This window comes from Oncorhynchus clarkii, chromosome 26, assembly GCF_045791955.1.
Source record: "Oncorhynchus clarkii lewisi isolate Uvic-CL-2024 chromosome 26, UVic_Ocla_1.0, whole genome shotgun sequence".
Classification (NCBI taxonomy): Eukaryota; Metazoa; Chordata; class Actinopteri; order Salmoniformes; family Salmonidae; genus Oncorhynchus; species Oncorhynchus clarkii.
The window spans coordinates 29,278,887-29,297,652 of NC_092172.1; the positions used below are offsets into that span (position 1 = coordinate 29,278,887).

Consider the following 18,766-nt stretch of genomic DNA (forward strand, 5'->3'; position numbering starts at 1 on the left):
GGGAAACGCATGTTACATCTGATCTACTTCTATTATGTTTCACTATTATGCCCCTGCTTGTGGTACCATGGCGACGTCTCTCTCAGACCCTATCCTCTAATGGACTTCAAAGCGCTTTTTACGACAGTAGATGGAACACAGCTACGGACATAATTGTCTACAATGCAGAAGTGACTACAAAGCCCCTTAAGGTCCCTCTTTTATGACGTATTTCCGCTCTCCCCTACACCCCCCCTCCCTTCAACACCAAGCACCACTACAGTTCACTATTTGGCCACTTTGAGATTTCCTCAGCGAGGAGGGGTTTTTACTCAATAGAGCAGGACTTCTGGTTATATGTGCATCTGAAGGGCTAATTGCAGGCAATGAAGCAGTAGAACATTAGCAGGTAGGATAGCATTTTCTGCCGGCTTATTATGTCCAGTCTGCTTCTTGAATAGACGTCGAAATGAGATATTCTCTCTGTCCATGCTTGGTTTAATTGGGGATTTGATGGGAGTGCGTTGCAAAACAGCGAGCAAGGCGATGTAGAGACCTTGCTTGACTATCGAATGAATGGGATTGTATGTCTTGTTTCAGAGTTATCCTTACTGCATAGTTTTTACTGGGATGTAAAGTCTGCACTGTTGTGCATACAGTTTCTTATTTCAATTCGTGAGCGTGTCCCCTACTTTTCGGGAATTTATGGTCAAAATCACATTTCATGGTGTGAGATTAGGCTGCAGAGGATGTTGGTTGTGGAGGAATTTCACCTTAACGTCATTGCATTTTCATAATACTACAGGAAATTCAGTAGTTTAGAACCAAATGTACCCTTTCGGGTAAATTACCACATATATTGCGTTTGGTAAGAAGAGAAGCAGGAGTCGAAGTCCGTGTGTTTTGGGGTCGCTCTGTTTGTGAAATGAGTGGCGAATTGAGCCCTTTATAATAACACCACGTTTGTAAACTTAACATTACTGAGTATATTCAATGTAACAAATAGCCTACATTCTTGTTAGAAATATAGGCTGTGTATGCGTAGGGGTCATGGCAATTCAATTGTAACTGCATGGAGGGGGGCGATTTGAAACCGCCATATTATAGCCCGATAGCCGCTACCATCAGTGAGTACCACTAGACTAGAGACGCATTTTAAAACTTTGCATTATCTCAGTTTATACATGATACGCCATTGAAGTATCTATGCTTTGATATGTTTTATATGAAACAAAACACAGTGTGCCAAGCTGTTTCCCTATATCAGAGGCACTCATTGCATAGTGAATCTGGCCGAATAAGCACGCGAATACATTTTAAATCCAACCACACTCGTCCTGTATTTCAGCAGCAGTTTTCCACGTCCGTGAGCTTTGCATCAGCGTGGGTGCTGGTCGCTTCAATATGTCGCTCGTCTTAAGAACCGCAACATTGTAACCAGGAATATGCAACGGTCCGGATAATTGTTGGCTGTGGAGTATCCACGAATTACTATATTTACTTTGTGATTTAAAGATGTTGTGTGCCTTCTTGCAGCGCATGGTAGTGCCACACCCCTTGACTTGCATTGACGTACCACTGTGATCATGTAGCCTATTCAATGCAGAATATCATCAATTGACCATTCATTTTGCACGGTATAGCCTACCATTGCTTGGTATAACTACAATTCGATCCTTTTGAGAATACTACGAATATAATGTTATTTTTTCATGTGGTGAATGGTTATTCAAATGACTGCATGTACAGTGTTGATACATTCTTATTTTATTGCTGTTTGTAAAGGACCACTAGTAAAGCTTGGCAAACTTGTCATTTAGCCTATAAGAATCTTGGAGTATGGCTAGAGGTAGACTTGTTGGTTTCATCGGGTTTCAGCTGGTAAGCAGAAGGTTGACACTGTTATGAGTGGCAGAAAAAGGGGGATGTTTGAAATGTTTGCTGAACAAGCTAGGTTTTTTGGGGTCCGTTTTATGGACAAAAAGTACATGGTTCAGAAGACTCCCTGGTTTAGTCCTTGGCGTGCCAGTAAAAGACATGGCCTTCTAGTGAAGATGTTCTGGGTACATAATGTCTCAGAAGACTGACTGGTAGCTCTGTTGGGACAGCAAACCAATCCCAGTATGGTAGGTATGTCTGTGAAATGAGTCATTGATCCTATTGATCGGCCAGGGTAAGGTAATGTCACTCTACATGGGGTTGGCACCTTCCCTTCTCTTCATCTAGTTCAGGGCTGTTCAATGCCAATCCTGTTGGGCCAAAACACTTCTAGTTTTCATGCTCTTCTTCTAATAAGACTGAGTACACCAGGAAAGTGCAATTAACTGCCAGGTAGAAACTAAAAGCAGTAGCGTTTGGGCTCTCCAGGACCGGAATTTAACAGCCCTGGGCTCAGTTTCCCAAAAGCATCGTAAGGCTATGTTCATCGTTAGAACCATTGAGCTCAGTGGTTGGTCTAGTTGTTGAAGCCGATGGAGGGGCTGCATGGCTTTTCCCAGAGGATTGGTCTTCCACTCTGTCATAGAAAAGCAATTAAGTATTTGAATACACATGGGGAGCGTTCAGGTCGCATCAACGTTTGCTAGGTTGTGTGATGGTTTGTACTGAACGACACGTTTCCCTAAAACTTTGACACGTTCATCAACAGTGTCGTGTCTTTGGCTATGCTATTCTATAAAATAATTTATTGATTGAGCTAATCATGTAAATGTAATTAACTAGAGTCGGGCACCACAAAATAATATTTATAGAGCTGTTATCTTCCGAATAAACTCTTAAAGACCTAGTAATATTTTACATCAATAGCAGTCAATATTAATCGTCATCTTAATTCAGTCTCATCTGAAAGTTGTAAATTCTTGGTTATCTGCACGAACCCTGGCTAACAATTTAAATCAGCAATACAAAATTAGGTATTTAGTAAATAAATAATTAAACCCAACTAATCACACAGAATTACACATACACATATTTAAATCATAACTTGATTACAAATGACGTCATAAAGGAAAACGTCCCTAGCGGGTGAAACAGAAATGACCACTGGTTACACAAAAGAAAAGGGTTGGGTTTGAGTGAAAGAGCGGGAAGACTGAGGAACAAAGGGCGAAGCTGTGCTATCGTAAATACAGTATCATATGCGTTCTAAATTACCGTCCATTTGGAAAAGGAAAATGCAATAAATATTTACTCTGAGCTGCGCTTCGGTAGGTTGGTGGTAGATGGAAGGCCGTGTTGCCCAACCGAGTACTTTGTCCTTTGAAGAATGTCTCTGCTGGTAAATTGAATAGGTTGTAGTAATGTCGTTGTGTGGTAGACGGGATACTCTGTCTGTTCCTTCCTAACCCTCGTTTGCAGCGGCTGTTGCTAACTCAACGGCTAGGAGGTATCACTTCTGTAGTGAATAAGAGTTCAAAGTTTATACAATTCGCAACCAAAGCTCACGCTGATTTTGGCTTCGTTCTGTAGTTATTATCTGAACCATTCTGACATCGGACCGTCGTCCTCACGTCCTCGGAACAGGAGGTTATATTGTCGTCAAGGGCTTATATAGGAAGGGAGAGGAGGGCGTGTTTGAAACGTTTTATAACCATGTCCCTTCACAGGGGCGGGCAACTGACTGAGCAGAGCCCTGTCTTATGAAAACCAAAATCTCACATTTTAGAAGCTAAAATCATGTTTCAACCCATCACGAATAATTTCATATTCAAACATTTAAATTGAACAACAATTCCATGTGAATCCGATAACTCTGATGTGTAGACTTTCCACTGCAGAGTTTGTCATCTTATCATTGATGAGAATGTCTCAGAAGACAACCGAACTGACATCATATTCATTAAGTACCACCGCATATGTTCAATTGGTCGGATTACCAGAATATAGTTAATTTCCCCCCACCTTCTGATGTTCCCAGAATCTCTATGTTAACCAAGGGTTTTACAAATGTGACATCAGTAGGGTAGAGAGAGGAAAAAGGGGGAAAGAGGTATTTGACTGTCATAATCCTAACCCCAGGCCAACGTCATGACAACAGTCTGAGGTATGTTTGCTCAGATTTGATATGTGTGGCCTGATCAATATGGGTGTGACCATCTGAAATCACAACTCGTACAGCACTATAATCACAATGATTTTCAACTGGTCGAACAGTACCGTTTCCGTTGAATTCCGCTGTTACCCACCGTTTTGTCTTACTGAACGCAACCCTGGTTAATTTTCTACTTGACCATTTGTAAAATATTCCTCCATAAGAACTATTTAACCGTTCTTATTGATGCTTAGTATGCACTGCAGGTCAGTCATCATCAGCATTAACTTCTATCGTTTTCATGCTTACACACATCTGACATTCACGAAAAACATCAATCAAAAGCCTTTTCCTCCTTGTATTAGAAACTGCTCCGACCTTTTTAAACGTGTGTATTCATCCATTACATTATTAGCAGTTTGAGCTACATTCTGTCAAAGCAGCAGTGATTGACAAATATTCTTACTGTTTCAATGGGCCTGTTTGTCCAATTCCCAGCACTGAGATGAGTGGCATGAAGTGACAGTATTTAGAATAACAATCAAGCCCTTTATGAAACTGCTGTTTGATGCTAACCAGCATAGCTGCCTTATTTTCCCGTGAATGGAGTCGTGAATGCAGTATTTATATTCACATGGTTTAATATGAACAATGAATACATCACTTTAGCAGCAGAAGTTTAATATGAATATGTGATGATGGGATACATGACAGCATTTGTATGTGGGTCTGTTCTACGTTAATGGCAATATGATTGTAAGCGTTAATACACATTCTGTTATGATTATAGGCTACAGTCTGTCAGTTTGTTTGGCATCCATGCCATTTCCCACATGGTGCTGACCGCTGGTTCATGCATTGTTCTGTATTTTACATACTAAACCTGATAGTGCCACATTCCAACTATAGGCGATAATAAGAGCCTCAAAGCCACAGGCCAATGTGTTTATGGCTTATAAAGACCTCTAAGGCCAATAGCATCCGGTTGTGGAGGAGTTCATCACGACTGTGATGGCTAATTTATTGATCCTGCCTGTGTTGTGTTCAGAGTGGCCTCTGCTGCCTGTCATCACAACCCAGGGAGAGGAAGTAATGAGCAGGGCTGGAGGCTGCCCTAAGTCCCAAATAGCACCCTATTCCTTATATAGTGCACTACATTTGATGAGCTTTGTAGAGAATAGGGTGCTATTTGGGAGTCAACCAGTCTGTCGACAGGCAGCATAATGACAGCAGGATGTACAATGTCAACTTGGTGGTCTGGAGGACCAGGGGAGAGGAGGGGGGCTTTGCTGCCAAGGCCAGCAGTCAGGTGCCTTTGTTCTGGGGGGAGAGGTGAGGCCCAGGCCTACTGGGATGGAGATGAGACGCAGGGGAAGATAAGTAGCTCTCTGTGGGCTTGGTTGATGTGTGCAGACTGCAGAGCAGAGGAAGTGGTTGGGGCAGAGAACTATTCTTATCGATAACTACTGTGTATCCTTAGTCTCCAATTGATTTTATTTGACTACATCATTTGATCACTTGAGTTGTAGCCAGTCTCTTGATTAATGCGTTGTGTATCATTCCACTGGGTAACATACTTGGGTATAAAAGTGAGTTAACCTCTATAATACTCTTAAGAACCATTTTAGGTGTGAGTATGAAAGGTAAGCTACTATATGAATGCAGTCCATAGTAGCAGCCACGTTCTGGAATGCAGCCCCAGGGCTGTGTTCGTGCACATTAACAACAATATATCTGAATTTCACACCTCAGTGTGACCCAGCCCAAGCTATGTGTAACCTTATACAAAAGAGCCAAATCATGAGATTCCAATACTTTGGCAGGATTCCTTTTGAACTTTGAAGACCAGGGCTTTTCTGTGCCTGCCTGTGCTTAACGCTTAGTTAGGATACGATCTGATTCTCCACCCTTTTCCAGAAGTGTATTGATTAAAAAGCATGGGATTGGTTTCCACCGTTGTAAAATCCATCTGAGAAAGTGTGCTATTGCATACTCTGGGAGAAGTGTAGAGAACTGTAACTTAGTTTGGACCCAGACAGTTAAGAGCATGTGACCCAAACCCACGGTTCAGTGGGTGCACTCCTGTGCTCTCCCACCCTGTCACATTCTCATGTTCAGGTATAATTAGCAACAAGCAACACACGCCATTCAAGTATCACAGCTGCAGCTCGCTGGACAACAGTCCTGCCAACAGCAACTGATAAAATACTACACCTCTGACATGCACAGGATCCAAAAGGTTGGAGGTTGAAATTGGGTATTCATATTCCAGTCAATATGTCCCATACTGTGTCCCTTCCACTTCCACTCATCCGCCTCCATGCATTTGAGTTGTAATGTGAAGGCCTTCCTGTTTGCATTGCAAATCAAATATGGCTGCTTGCCAGGCATGTCTCAAAGCTATTTCTGCTTGATTGGCCTTTGTAAATAGTTTGTTTAAGTTCTGTACATTACACAAGGGTAGTCCATGCTTGTGGTGAGGGCTGATCATTCTTAGCAGTTCTGATGCAAGAAGTCCTATAATTGAAAAGAGATGCCAGGCTTAAAGCTACATTCTGAGATTAGAGAAAGCAGCTGCAGCCCGGCCATTTGTTTTGGTATACAGCGGAGGGATGGGGCTGCGGAAATGTAACCCCTCTCAGATTCATAGATGGACTTCTAAATGCAGTCAATGAGTAGGACTAAATAGAACTGAAATGACCATTGAACAGATCCAAGACTGTACCTTTTTTAAGATGATTCAGTGATGCTATTTCTCTGGAATTGCCTCTTGAATACAACTTCTCTGGCCTGTGTTTGCCATGCAGGAGAGTCCTCACTGTTATGTCATGTGAGACAATGGCCCTTCATCTGTAGCCTGTGTAAACTGACAGAACAAGCTGCATTAGTTCAAATGGCAAGGAACATTTGTGAGAATTATGTTTTAAAAATGGGGTCTGTTCTGATAAGATCTTTCATTTGGCTGTAGCCTATGGTGTCTTTGTGAAAATTAAAGTCTGAAGCTTTGCAAAAAGCAACTTTACAGATTCATATCCAGACCCATGCAGCACTCCAAACGTAGGCCCATAGCCTGGAGAGATGTGTTACTAACTCCACAACTGTTCCTCATATCTTATATGGTGTTGCTGTTCCTCCTTCTGCTAGACCAAAATTACTTGAATTATGACTGGTTCTAGATTTAAAGATGTATTTTATTAAGGTTTTGCATAATTTGTCAGTAGTTTTTAAAAATAGTGTTAACGAGCCAAAACGAGTCATCCATTTTGTATAATATGTTATATCCCACAATTTTTTTTATCTAATTCCAATTCGTACAATATGTTACCCATTTGTAAGTGCTTAACATCCCGTTCAATCTCTTTAACAACTGTAGTATCTTCTAGGAACTGTTGGCAACCTGTTACATTAGCTTCTGTGCTAGAATCAGCTAATTATCCACTTACACTGTTAACTATATTGCTTTAATTGCCTTGGATGTAGTTTGGCTTTTCTCAATGATTAATTGAAATAGTTGTTATATTTAATTAGTTTGTATTGACTTTGTCCTTTCCTCCAACAGTGATCCGTTACCATTAGAAAATACATTTCAAATTAACTGCATTCTGTAATTGAAAGCGATTGTGGGTTCTAACGACTTACATTTACATTATAAAAATGTAATTTAACAACAGACAAGTTTTTATTTAATGAAAGGGACAGAGCCTGTGAAGTGATAACCCCATACCACGGAACTCCAGCTTGTACTGAACATGTTTATATGCCAAAATCGGACACAGGATATCATACTTTCCCATTACACATTATTAGGTGTCCTTAAGAAGGTGCACTTTACTGGCCTTTGGGCCAAATTCAAGGTGTCGTGTCACTGGCTGCATTCCCTAAAGAGCCCTGGTCAAAAGTAATAAACTATTTAGGGAATAGGGTGCCATTTGGGACACAACCCCTGAACCCACCCTCCTTTGGCCCAGGCCAGTGCTAGGGGAACTAACTGTCATACTGGATCACCGCAGCTGAAAGCAGATCTGCTCTGAAATCTGTTTGAGGTTGCAGCTGAAAGCCTCTGCTATTGCTGGACTTTGGTATTGGCAGATGTCCATGGATGGCATGGTCACCAGGCCCCTCGGGGGCCGGGACTCATGTCTCTTAGTCACCGGGACAGAAATGTCTGATCTGTAATCAGGTGTCTGCTAACAGTAACTGTCCACAGCATTGGATTGCAATGACTGCTTGGCTATCATATGTAAAACCACACACAGACTATTAGCTCGTAGTCTTTGATGATTAGCCATGTCATTACCTGCCACCTGACACACCGTGTTGTCTCCTAACTGTAAATGACCACAGCATTGCAATGTCTGATCGTGTGGCTACTTGCCTAAGGTGTGTAAAACTCTGACTACTTAGGCTGTTTACACAGGCAAACATATTCTGATCTTTTGCAAATAATTGGTATTTTGACCAATCAGATCAGATCTTTTGCTAATAATTGGGCAAAAGATCAGAATTGGGCTGCCTGTGTAAACGCAGCCATGATAGTGACACACTGCTATGAGCTCAGATGCTGTGATGATTGGCCATGTCACTGCCTGACACACTGTGTAGTCTGCCTGTTTGACCTTGATCCTTGTGACCTTATTTAGCCCAGAGAGGAATCCAGAATTCGATTTCAGTTTAGCGAGCCCTTTGAGTAGCCTCTCTCCAATCTGAGTGAACAGGTTTCAAACTTTGTCTGGTTGAGTTGTTCTGATCTGCAAGACTGATACAAACTGACAGTGGAACTACTTTTTGTAAAAATGTGAAATGTTCCTTTTTCATGAGAGAAAGTCAAACCTGGCTGATGTGAGTGGAACGGTCTTATAGCCCAAAGTAATATTGCTCCTTTATGTTCCTGGATGTTGAAGTGTCGTGGGATAAATTAAACTTTAGTCCAGCACCTGATTCTCTTTGTTGTTCAAGCTGGGTTGAAGTGCTTTTGGGTGTGCTTTCATTCTGGTATTGCTACTAGCTTTGCTACACATTGGACATTCCCTCATTGGTTGTTCAAACCAATTATTGCTAAGTCACCTTGTTTATCCCCAAATGCTCATAAACAAATGGACTTCTGATGATTGTGTATTATTTGTTGACAGAATTCTACCATTCATATCACTCATCAGAAATGTATTCCTGTTCTGACTCCGTTGAGGTGGTAACCATGCTGAAAATGGCATTCCTGGTTGGAATACCCCAGAAAGTGTGTCTGGCCCTGGTTGTATTGTTGAGATCATGTGGGTGGAACCCACCCCTCTGCTCTGCCTCTTCCCAAGCCTGGCTTCAGGCAAGGGCTTCTATTTTTGGTTTTCCTATAAGGATAGATTCTCTTCTTGCTACCAGCTAGCCTTCCTGCCTGCCTTGGTAGTTGAGGGAGGGTCATGGTTTCAAGTTGTTCCACCCACTCCACACTTGGTTGGTTACTCATCCTGAGAGGCTAGAGACAGAGGACAGTATGTGCATGTTTGAGATTGACTACGTACATTGCAGTCGGACTGCACAGAATCACTGATTCTCCCAAATAAATAATCTAATTAGCAATTCTGCATCTCGTTCTGTTCAGAGGACTGTGTTTGTTGAATCACAACCAGAGGCTACTTAGCCTAACCCTGTGTGTCGGATAAATAGTGCCTATTATGTTGAATGTTTGTACAGTGTGGTACAGCCTGAATTTTAAAATGGATTCAATGTAGATTTTTTGTCACTGGCCTACACCCAATACCCCGTAATGTCAAAGTGGAATTATGTTTTTCAATTTTAACAAATTATTTAAAAATAAAATGTATTGAGTAAAGTATTCAACCACTTTGTTATGACAAGCCTAAATAAGTTCACGAGTAAAAATGTGCTTGGCAAGTCACATAAGATGCATGCACCCACTGTGTGCAATAATGGTTTTCAACATGATATTTGAATGACTAGCTCATCTCTGTATCCCACACATGCAATAATCTGTAAGGTCCCTCAGTCAAGCTGTGAATTTCGAACATAGATTCATCCTCAAAGACCAGGAAGGTTGTCCAATGCCTCGCAAAGAAGGGCACCTATTGGTAGATGGGTAAAAAAAAAAAGCAGACTTTAAAATATCCCTTTGAGCATGCTGAAGTTATTAATTACACTTCGAATGGTGTATCAATACACCCAGTCACGTGCCTCCCGGGTGGCGCAGTGGTTAAGGGTACTGCAGCGCCAGCTGTGCCATCAGAGTCCCTGGGTTCGCACCCAGGCTCTGTCGTAACCGGCCGCGACCGGGAGGTCCGTGGGGCGACGCACAATTGGCCTAGCGTCGTCCGTGTTAGGGAGGGCTTGGTCGGTAGGGATGTCCTTGTCTCATCGCGCACCAGCGACTCCTGTGGCGGGCCGGGCGCAGTGCGCGCTAACCAAGGTTGCCAGGTGCACATTGGTGCGGCTGGCTTCCGGGTTGGATGCGCGCTGTGTTAAGAAGCAGTACGGCTGGCTGGGTTGTGTATCGGAGGACGCATGCCTTTCAACCTTCGTCTCTCCCGAGCCCATACGGGAGTTGTAGCGATGAGACAAGATGGCTGGGTTGTGGGATGTCCCGCTACTACAACAATTGGATACCACGAAATTGGGGAGAAAAAGAGGTAAAAAAATTATATATATATCACTACAAATATACAGGCGTCCTTCCTAACTCAGTTGCCGGAGAGGAAGGAAACCGCTCAGGGATTTGACCATGAGGCCAATGGTCACTTTAAAACAGAGTTTAATGGCTGTGATGGCTGTGATAGGAGAAAACAGGATGAATCAACAACATTGTAGTTATTCCACAATACTAACCTAATTGACAGAGTGAGAAGAAGGAAGCCTACACAGAATACAAATATTCAAAAAAAGGGTTCCTGTTTGCAAAGAAATTCACTTTTTGTCCTGAATGCAAAGCGTTATGTTTGAGGCAAATACAAAGTACCACATATTTTCAAGCATAATGATGGCTGCTTCATGTTATGGGTATGCTTGTCATCGACAAGGACTAGGGGAGTTTTTTTTAGGATCAAAAGAAACAGAATAAAGTTAAGCACAGTCAAAATCCTGGTTCAGTCTGCTTTCCAACAGACACTGGGAGACATTCATAATTTCAGCAAGACAATAACCTAAAACACACAATTTTTCTGAGTAGCGTAGTTACAGTTTTCACTTAAATTGGCTTGAAAATCTATGGCAATACTTAAATGGCTGTCTAGCAATGATCAAAAACCAACTTGCCAGAACTTGAAGCATTGTAAAAACAATGTGCAAATATTGTACGATCCAGGTGTGCAAAGCTCTTAGACTTACCCAGAAAGACTCACAGCTGTAATCGCTGCCAAAGGTGATTTTAACATGGGTTTAATATTTATCTAACCAAGATACATTCTTTGTTTCTATTAATTTAAATGACAAACATTTAATCCCACTTTGGAACACCGCAAAATGTGGAAAAAGTAAAGGGGTGTGAATACTTTCTGAAGGTGCTGTACTTTCCATTTCTTAGACACTTGCTCCCCTTCAGCCCGCCCTTAATGCCAAAGTGTTTCAAGCTATATGTGGAGCGATCAGGGGCCAGTTATATAGTTGGTAGTTTTTTACTGTCACTGTACAGCCCCAGTGAGCCTCTGGAAACCTGAGTAGATGGTGTATTCATCCTATTGTGCAGGAATTTGCACTTTGCAGACAAGTGTCAATGTTTGATTGAAGTCCGACCTGGTTAACAAGTATTACTGTTACCTTTTCCTGTCCTGGGAATAGTATTGACACATTTTCATGTTGGTGTCTTTAGAATGGAATTTATTTTTCAAAGAGGACCACGTGGCGTCTTAGAAAATGATTTTAAAAACACTGAACAGAGAATGGAATGTCCATTGATAAACCTACCAATAATTGATTTTGGTTGGGCAAGATTTTCCCCATGTTTTCTCATGTATAATCTAGTCAGAAATGGAAGCCCCTTCTACTTTGCTTAATTGCTTTTGTTGCATTTTGATCTTGACTTGTGACTTACAAATACATTATTTCTGCTTGGCTCTAATTACTAGGCCTAAAGTGCCTTCGGGCTTCTGCATCATGATGTTCCAAGACAAACTTGTTTTAATGGCCCTATTTGACACATTCTTGTGTTGAAATGTTTAGTGCTGCTTTGCTTCTCAAGTCCTTTCAAACATGACCTATCTGACACTGTCACTGCCCTATGCAACAACAGTAAATGCATCCACTGTGACCAGAAAATAGCTCTTTAAGTGCCCTTTTAATATACCACTACATGGGCCCTGTTCAACAGTAGTGCAGGATAGACCCATTTCCTAGCTGGATAGACCCATTTCCTAGCTGTATCATGAAAAGTAGCGCGTGTGGGTTCACGCCAGAAAGGGCTTTGTTTACGTAGGAGTCAATATAGAATCCTCCAACTTGAGATGCAGCTCGTGCAAGTTAACAAAACCTCATTTAGATGTTTTTTGTCTACGACATCACAGGTGTCATCGGAGTATTGATTACCTAGCAAGGTAAAATATCACAAATAGAGCTAGATAAAGCCAGAAGAATAATATACTTGTTGAACATAGCTAATTAGCAATAGCCACCAGCCCTGTGTGTTTTCATGGTCATCACTCAGACTGTTAAGTTTGTCAAGGTCCCAACATCAGCGTTAGCTATCCTGTTTTAGAGCTTTTTGGTGTGAAGATCACTCGAATGTGATGTTTGCTTGTCGAATGTGATGTTTTTTTGTAAACAAAAAATATCTATGTAGGGAATAGTGCCATTCGGGACGCAGAGGTATCTTTCTGACAATATTTTGTGTGAGCATTTTCTGATGTCGCCTGCCCGTATGGGTACTCATTAGACCTATATAAGGGAATCCATTCTTTGTTTATTAGTGGAGGGGAGAGAAAATAGGAGCGCAGCCTGTGCTCCCTTCCAGATTTCAAAATGGGAACAGTGACTGAGGCAGAAAGAGGCTAAGTGAGGCTGGAGAGAGACTTTACTTTAAACCAATTGATAGTAGCTACTACAACAATTGGATACCACGAAATTGGAGAGAAAAAGGGGTAAAATAAAAAAATAAAACGTGTCCAGAGTCCAATTAAAAACTTAAACTGAGAACAGCTGGAAGCTGGAAGTACTGTACAGTAACAGTTTGTACAGTCATTAACAAGCCCTGTGTTTTGTTGGATGCATGGTTGTTCATTTGGGTGGTGGCTCAATTTGGTGTAATTTGCAGCAACAGGCTAGTATCAGACAAGCCAACCAGCTAGCTAGCTCCTCACACCACACGGAGACCGGGATCATGTTCATTTGGGTGGTGGCTCAATTTGGTGGAATTTGCAGCAACAGGCTAGTATCAGACAAGCCAACCAGCTAGCTAGCTCCTCACACCACACGGAGACCGGGATCATGTTCATTTGGGTGGTGGCTCAATTTGGTGTAATTTGCAGCAACAGGCTAGTATCAGACAAGCCAACCAGCTAGCTAGCTCCTCACACCACACGGAGACCGGGATCATGTTCATTTGGGCACAATGTAGAATTTATTTTTGCAACGGGAAACAAAAACAAGGGTTAAGGTAGTCCCCTCCCTGTTTCAGTTGAGTTTATTGCGTTTGCTGTCAGTGGTGGGAGTGGCTTGACAGTAACACATTTTTATTAGCAGTGGTGTGGGATGCACTGAGTGACAAACAGTTTTTAGTGAGAAACTATCGTATAGTTCATGAATATTCAGTACTCTGGGGAGTTGAGAAACCCTAACTGTCAGTCTTACCCACCCAGTTGTAAGTATTTGATTATGGCTACCTGCGTAATACTTCCTGTGGGACTAATGCAAAGCTTGTGATTTCTATGCTGCAACAACAGTGCTTATGTTCCCTGGCCCTGACTTGCAAATGGCCTCATCACTCAAATCCCCAGTTTGAATTTAATTGACATCAGCCAATACAATGTTTGTTGTTTTCTACTTTGCCTAATTGAAATGTCATTCTTCAATAGTCTTAAGTTTGAGCGCACAGTTTCATATTGACGACAGGACTGAGTCTGTGGGAAGTTCTCAGATCTGGCAGAAAGATAAAGGGTACATTGAAGCCCTCCTCAGGCAGTTGTTGTTAAGACTATTAGGGAATGGGGAAGAATGCTGTCCTTGTCCCAACGCGGGTTATACGTGATCACACACCTCAAACTCCTGATCAGGTGGATTAACCCATGTCTGTCCATATCAATTAACCAGAGGTAACTTCTCAGGGCCCCTCCTCGGGGCCCTCCTCATGTTAGAAGCCATGAAGAGCTGCCCTGTCTCATGATGATGTGTTTCATTCTCTGAGGCTCGCTAAGGGTTTATTTGACACTTTTCTTGCTGTACACTTTTCAGAGCAGAAACACTTTAGACCCAAATACACTGAAGAGAGGCAGCAGAAACACTTCAGACCCAAATACACTGAAGAGAGGCAGCAAAAACACTTTAGACCCAAATACACTGAAGAGAGGCAGCAAAAACACTTTAGACCCAAATACACTGAAGAGAGGCAGCAGAAACACTTTAGACCCAAATACACTGAAGAGAGGCAGCAGAAACACTTTAGACCCAAATACACTGAAGAGAGGCAGCAAAAACACTTTAGACCCAAATGCACTGAAGAGAGGCAGCAGAAACACTTTAGACCCAAATACACTGAAGAGAGGCAGACTCGGGTAGAAGCAGGGTTCCTAGTTCTGTCCTGGGCTTTATTAGGCATGTTGTTGATGATCTCTAGTTCTGGTGAGAAATCTAAGGCTGGAGGTGGGCATTGTTCTGCTGTTGTGCCTTGCCTCGTGTTAAGTGAATTAGCTGTGTTGGATGGGAGCTCCCTCCCAGGCCCTGATTGGATTTTCTGTTCCAGGCTGTGGGTTGGGATTGGACTTGACTGGCACACACACATTCCCACCGGTTAACAACAAGGGACACACACACTGCACCGATGATTGATCTGCCATTGTCTTTCGATGCTGTGTGTTTTAGGGACAACCCGCTGGTGGACGTTTGACTGCTGACATTTACTGTGCACGCAATTCTATATGTAGAATCGGCTTGCAAATTACCGATGGTACTCTAAGTGCTCTTGACCGGCAAATGCTACCTGTGACCATGCCTTAACCCTCCCTGGTTGGACCAGTGCTTATGTTGCAACTGCCTGCCACAGGCTTTCACTCATCCCAATACAGGGGAGTGTGTAAACACCACAACACAATCTGGAAACCCAGAGTATTTAAACTCATCCCAATGAGGGGGAGTAGGAAGGTAAATACTACAAACAGTCAATGGGGGGAGTGTACACTCTAGGTAAACATTACCACAATGCAACCTGGCAACCCAGTGAGGTCGGTGTACTCAAACTCACTGTATCATCCCTGGTGATTTGTTTACAGTAAACTGCCATATTCCCAATACAAATGACCAGGCCTGGGAGACTGAGGCAACCTAAGTGGCAAATCTCTGCAGGAGGGTTGATATCTGGCTGTTGTAAAAATAGTTTCACTCCCAATCCCCAGACATCTCTATTGTTGTCTACTCATCAGTTCCTAATCTAACCCCAGCAGCATTATTATCCAGTATGCATTTAATCTTGTGGTGTGAGTGGAGGTGGTAACTGTTGAAAGATAAACTGTAGCCTACTCCTGGAATTAGCCCCACTCTGCTGACCTAGAGGGAAACACTAACTACCCCCCTACCCTCCTCTCTTCTCCAAACGCTCTCTTTCCAGGGGGGTATACCATGGATCTCCCCCCTCCTTAGACTCCCCCAGCTACAGTGTCAACACCTACAGCTACATTCACAGGGAAGTCACAGGTTGCTTTGGCAGACTGTAAATTCTCACATCTGGTTCGATTTGGAGGTGTTAATGGCCAGAGGGAGTGGCCAGAGGGAGTGGCCAGAGGGGTTGGAGACAAGTAGCTGGGGCTGAAGGGATTGGAGGGGTTGAGATGTTTAGGGGCGGTGGCAGAATTGGGGCTCCCGAGTGGTGCAGCGGTCTACGGCACTGCATCTCAGTGCAAGAGGTGTCACTACAGTCCCTGATTCGAATCCAGGCTGTATCACATCCGGCCATGATTGGGAGTCCCATAGGCCGGCGCACAATTGGCCCAGCGTTGTCCGGGTTCAGCCGGGGTAGGCCGTCATTGTAAATAAGAATTTGTTAACTGACTTGCCTATTTAAGTAAATCAAATCAGATAGAACCTCTATGGTGCTCCTCTTGTGTGAGGCACCTCAAACATCACTCATGTCATGTAAAAGTCTGATGTTTGTAACGGCCACAACTCACTTAATAGGATTTAGATTTTATGTGTCATTTTGACATCTGTGGACTCTGATTGACTGACTATTGTCTATTAACCACCTGCTGTGATCCTTGTCAGATAGCTGTTCCTCTCATTGCACTCAATGCCTGCTGATTCTGCCCCTCTCCGCTCAGCCAACTGTACTAGAGCCAGCCTCTCTCTGTGGTCCCTCTGGCTCAATGGTGCATACAGAGTCATTTCCTTCTTTGTCATCATGGTTCAAAGAGTGGGAAGAAGGGGGCCATACACCACCCACTGGCATCCCAGCTAGTGGTACTGTCACTCTTTCTGTACGTAACCACTCTTGACTTACAAAACCCTATGATGCAACTTTATGTGGAGCTCAGTGTTTGTTGTTGTGTGTGTGATAGCTGTCTGGTACTGATGGAAGTTGCATCGGTGGTAGCCTGCCTGCTGTGACTCCGTTACTTTCTTATTGGAGTGAAATTGATTCTCTCTTGCTTTCCTAATTTGGGATTGGGGATGCTGAGATTGATGAAAAGATACACAATGTGCTCGACTCCACCTTTTTGCATGAATTGAAATCGGTTGCTGGATCCTGGTGTATATGATCCAAAGAGATGGGACAGCACTCAGATAAATAGACTTAAATATACATGTTTTTATTGTCGCATGAATCTGTCGGGTAGGAACCCTTCCTCAGTGAGAGGCTTGTTTCTGGAAAGGTGGACTTTGCTCACCACGCTCATAAGCATTGCCTAGGATGAACATAAAACGTTTGAACTGTGTGATCCTAATTACCTACATAATATGGTTTAATATAAGATGACATGACAATGTATATGAAATCAAGCCTCCAGCCTGTGTATTGTATTTCCTATACAACAGAGGGCTGACAGGCCCAATGGTATACATATCACTTACATACCAGTGACTGATGCCTTATCCATTTCATACACTACAATATCTGTTCATTTATCACTGACATGCGACTGCCATCCGGTAACTTAACCGGTTCGTCCAGTCTGTGTCTTTCAGAGAAGTCAATCATACATCACTAGCAAACACGTTATAGAAATAGTTCAAGTACTAAATGACATGTTTCAGCATTTTTTCATACATCAAATGTGGTGTAAAGTCAAGCTGACTGAGGCCACATCTTTCCAATAGATCCTGTCACTTGCATTAGGAGAGATCTGCAGGTCTCTATAGAATTACATTTAGACAATCAATTCTATTCTTATGAGGTCTGCTGAAGATTTGATGATGTTTACAGCTGTATCTCTGATCTACACATCAGAGGAGATGACGTGGGATGTCTTTGAAAAGCTCTCACATCACAAGCCTTCATTTATGTGTGAAGCATCTATTTGAGGAGACCCTATGATGTAAAGCTTTGCTAAACCGTTGTCAACAAGAGTGGAGGAAACAACCTTCTGGTCGACGATGTTTTATGGCAGATCATACTTATTGAGGATAATGTACTGGGTCTGGATGGTAATGACATGGCAGTTGGTGAGCAGCTGACAGCTGGTGTCGCCTTCTGGATAAACTGTGTGTGTCACTGTGTGTGTGTCACTGTGTGTGTGTCACTGTGTGTGTGTGTGTGTGTCACTGTGTGTGTGTGTCACTGTGTGTGTGTCACTGTGTGTGTCACTGTCTGTCACTGTGTGTCACTGTGTGTCACTGTGTCACTGTGTGTCACTGTGTCACTGTGTGTGTCACTGTGTCACTGTGTGTGTGTGTCACTGTGTGTCACTGTGTGTCAGTGTGTGTGTGTGTGTGTCACTGTGTGTGTGTGTCACTGTGTGTGTGACTGTGTGTGTGTGTGTGTGACTGTGTGTGTGTGTGTGTGTGTGTGTCACTGTGTGTGTGTCACTGTGTGTGTGTCACTGTGTGTGTGTCACTGTGTGTGTGTGTGTCACTGTGTGTCACTGTGTGTCACTGTGTGTCACTGTGTGTGTCACTGTGTGTGTGTGTGTGTGTGTCACTGTGTGTGTGACTGTGTGTGTGTGTGTGTGTCACTGTGTGTGTGTGTGTGTGTCACTGTGTGTGTGTCACTGTGTGTGTGTCACTGTGTGTGTGTCACTGTGTGTGTGTGTGTCACTGTGTGTCACTGTGTGTGTGTGTGTCACTGTGTGTGTGTGTGTGTGTGTGTGTCTGTGTGCGTGTGTCTGTGTGCGCGTTGTCACTGTCTGTGCGTGTCACTGTGTGTGCGTGTGTCACTGTGTGCGTGTGTCACTGTGTGCGTGTGTCACTGTGTGCGTGTGTCACTGTGTGTGCGTGTGTCACTGTGTGCGTGTATCACTGTGTGTGTCACTGTGTGTGTCACTGTGTGTGTCACTGTGCGTGTGTCACTGTGTGCGTGTGTCACTGTGCGTGTGTCACTGCGTGCGTGTGTCACTGCGTGTGTGTGTGTGTGTGTCACTCTGTGTGTGTGTGTCACTGTCTGTCACTGTGTGTCACTGT

At 43.1% G+C, this 18,766-nt stretch overlaps 1 protein-coding gene across 2 annotated transcripts in view; it reads left to right on the forward strand.

The window, feature by feature from the left end:
* The first annotated feature begins 269 nt into the window (after positions 1-269).
* The window catches only part of LOC139384466 (talin-2-like), a 135,787-nt gene continuing 117,290 nt past the window's right edge, over positions 270-18,766 (forward strand). For both annotated transcript variants that reach the window (XM_071129241.1, XM_071129242.1), the window contains exon 1: positions 270-388. The gene's annotated coding sequence lies outside the window, so the exon portion shown is untranslated. The remainder of the gene's footprint in view (positions 389-18,766) is intronic.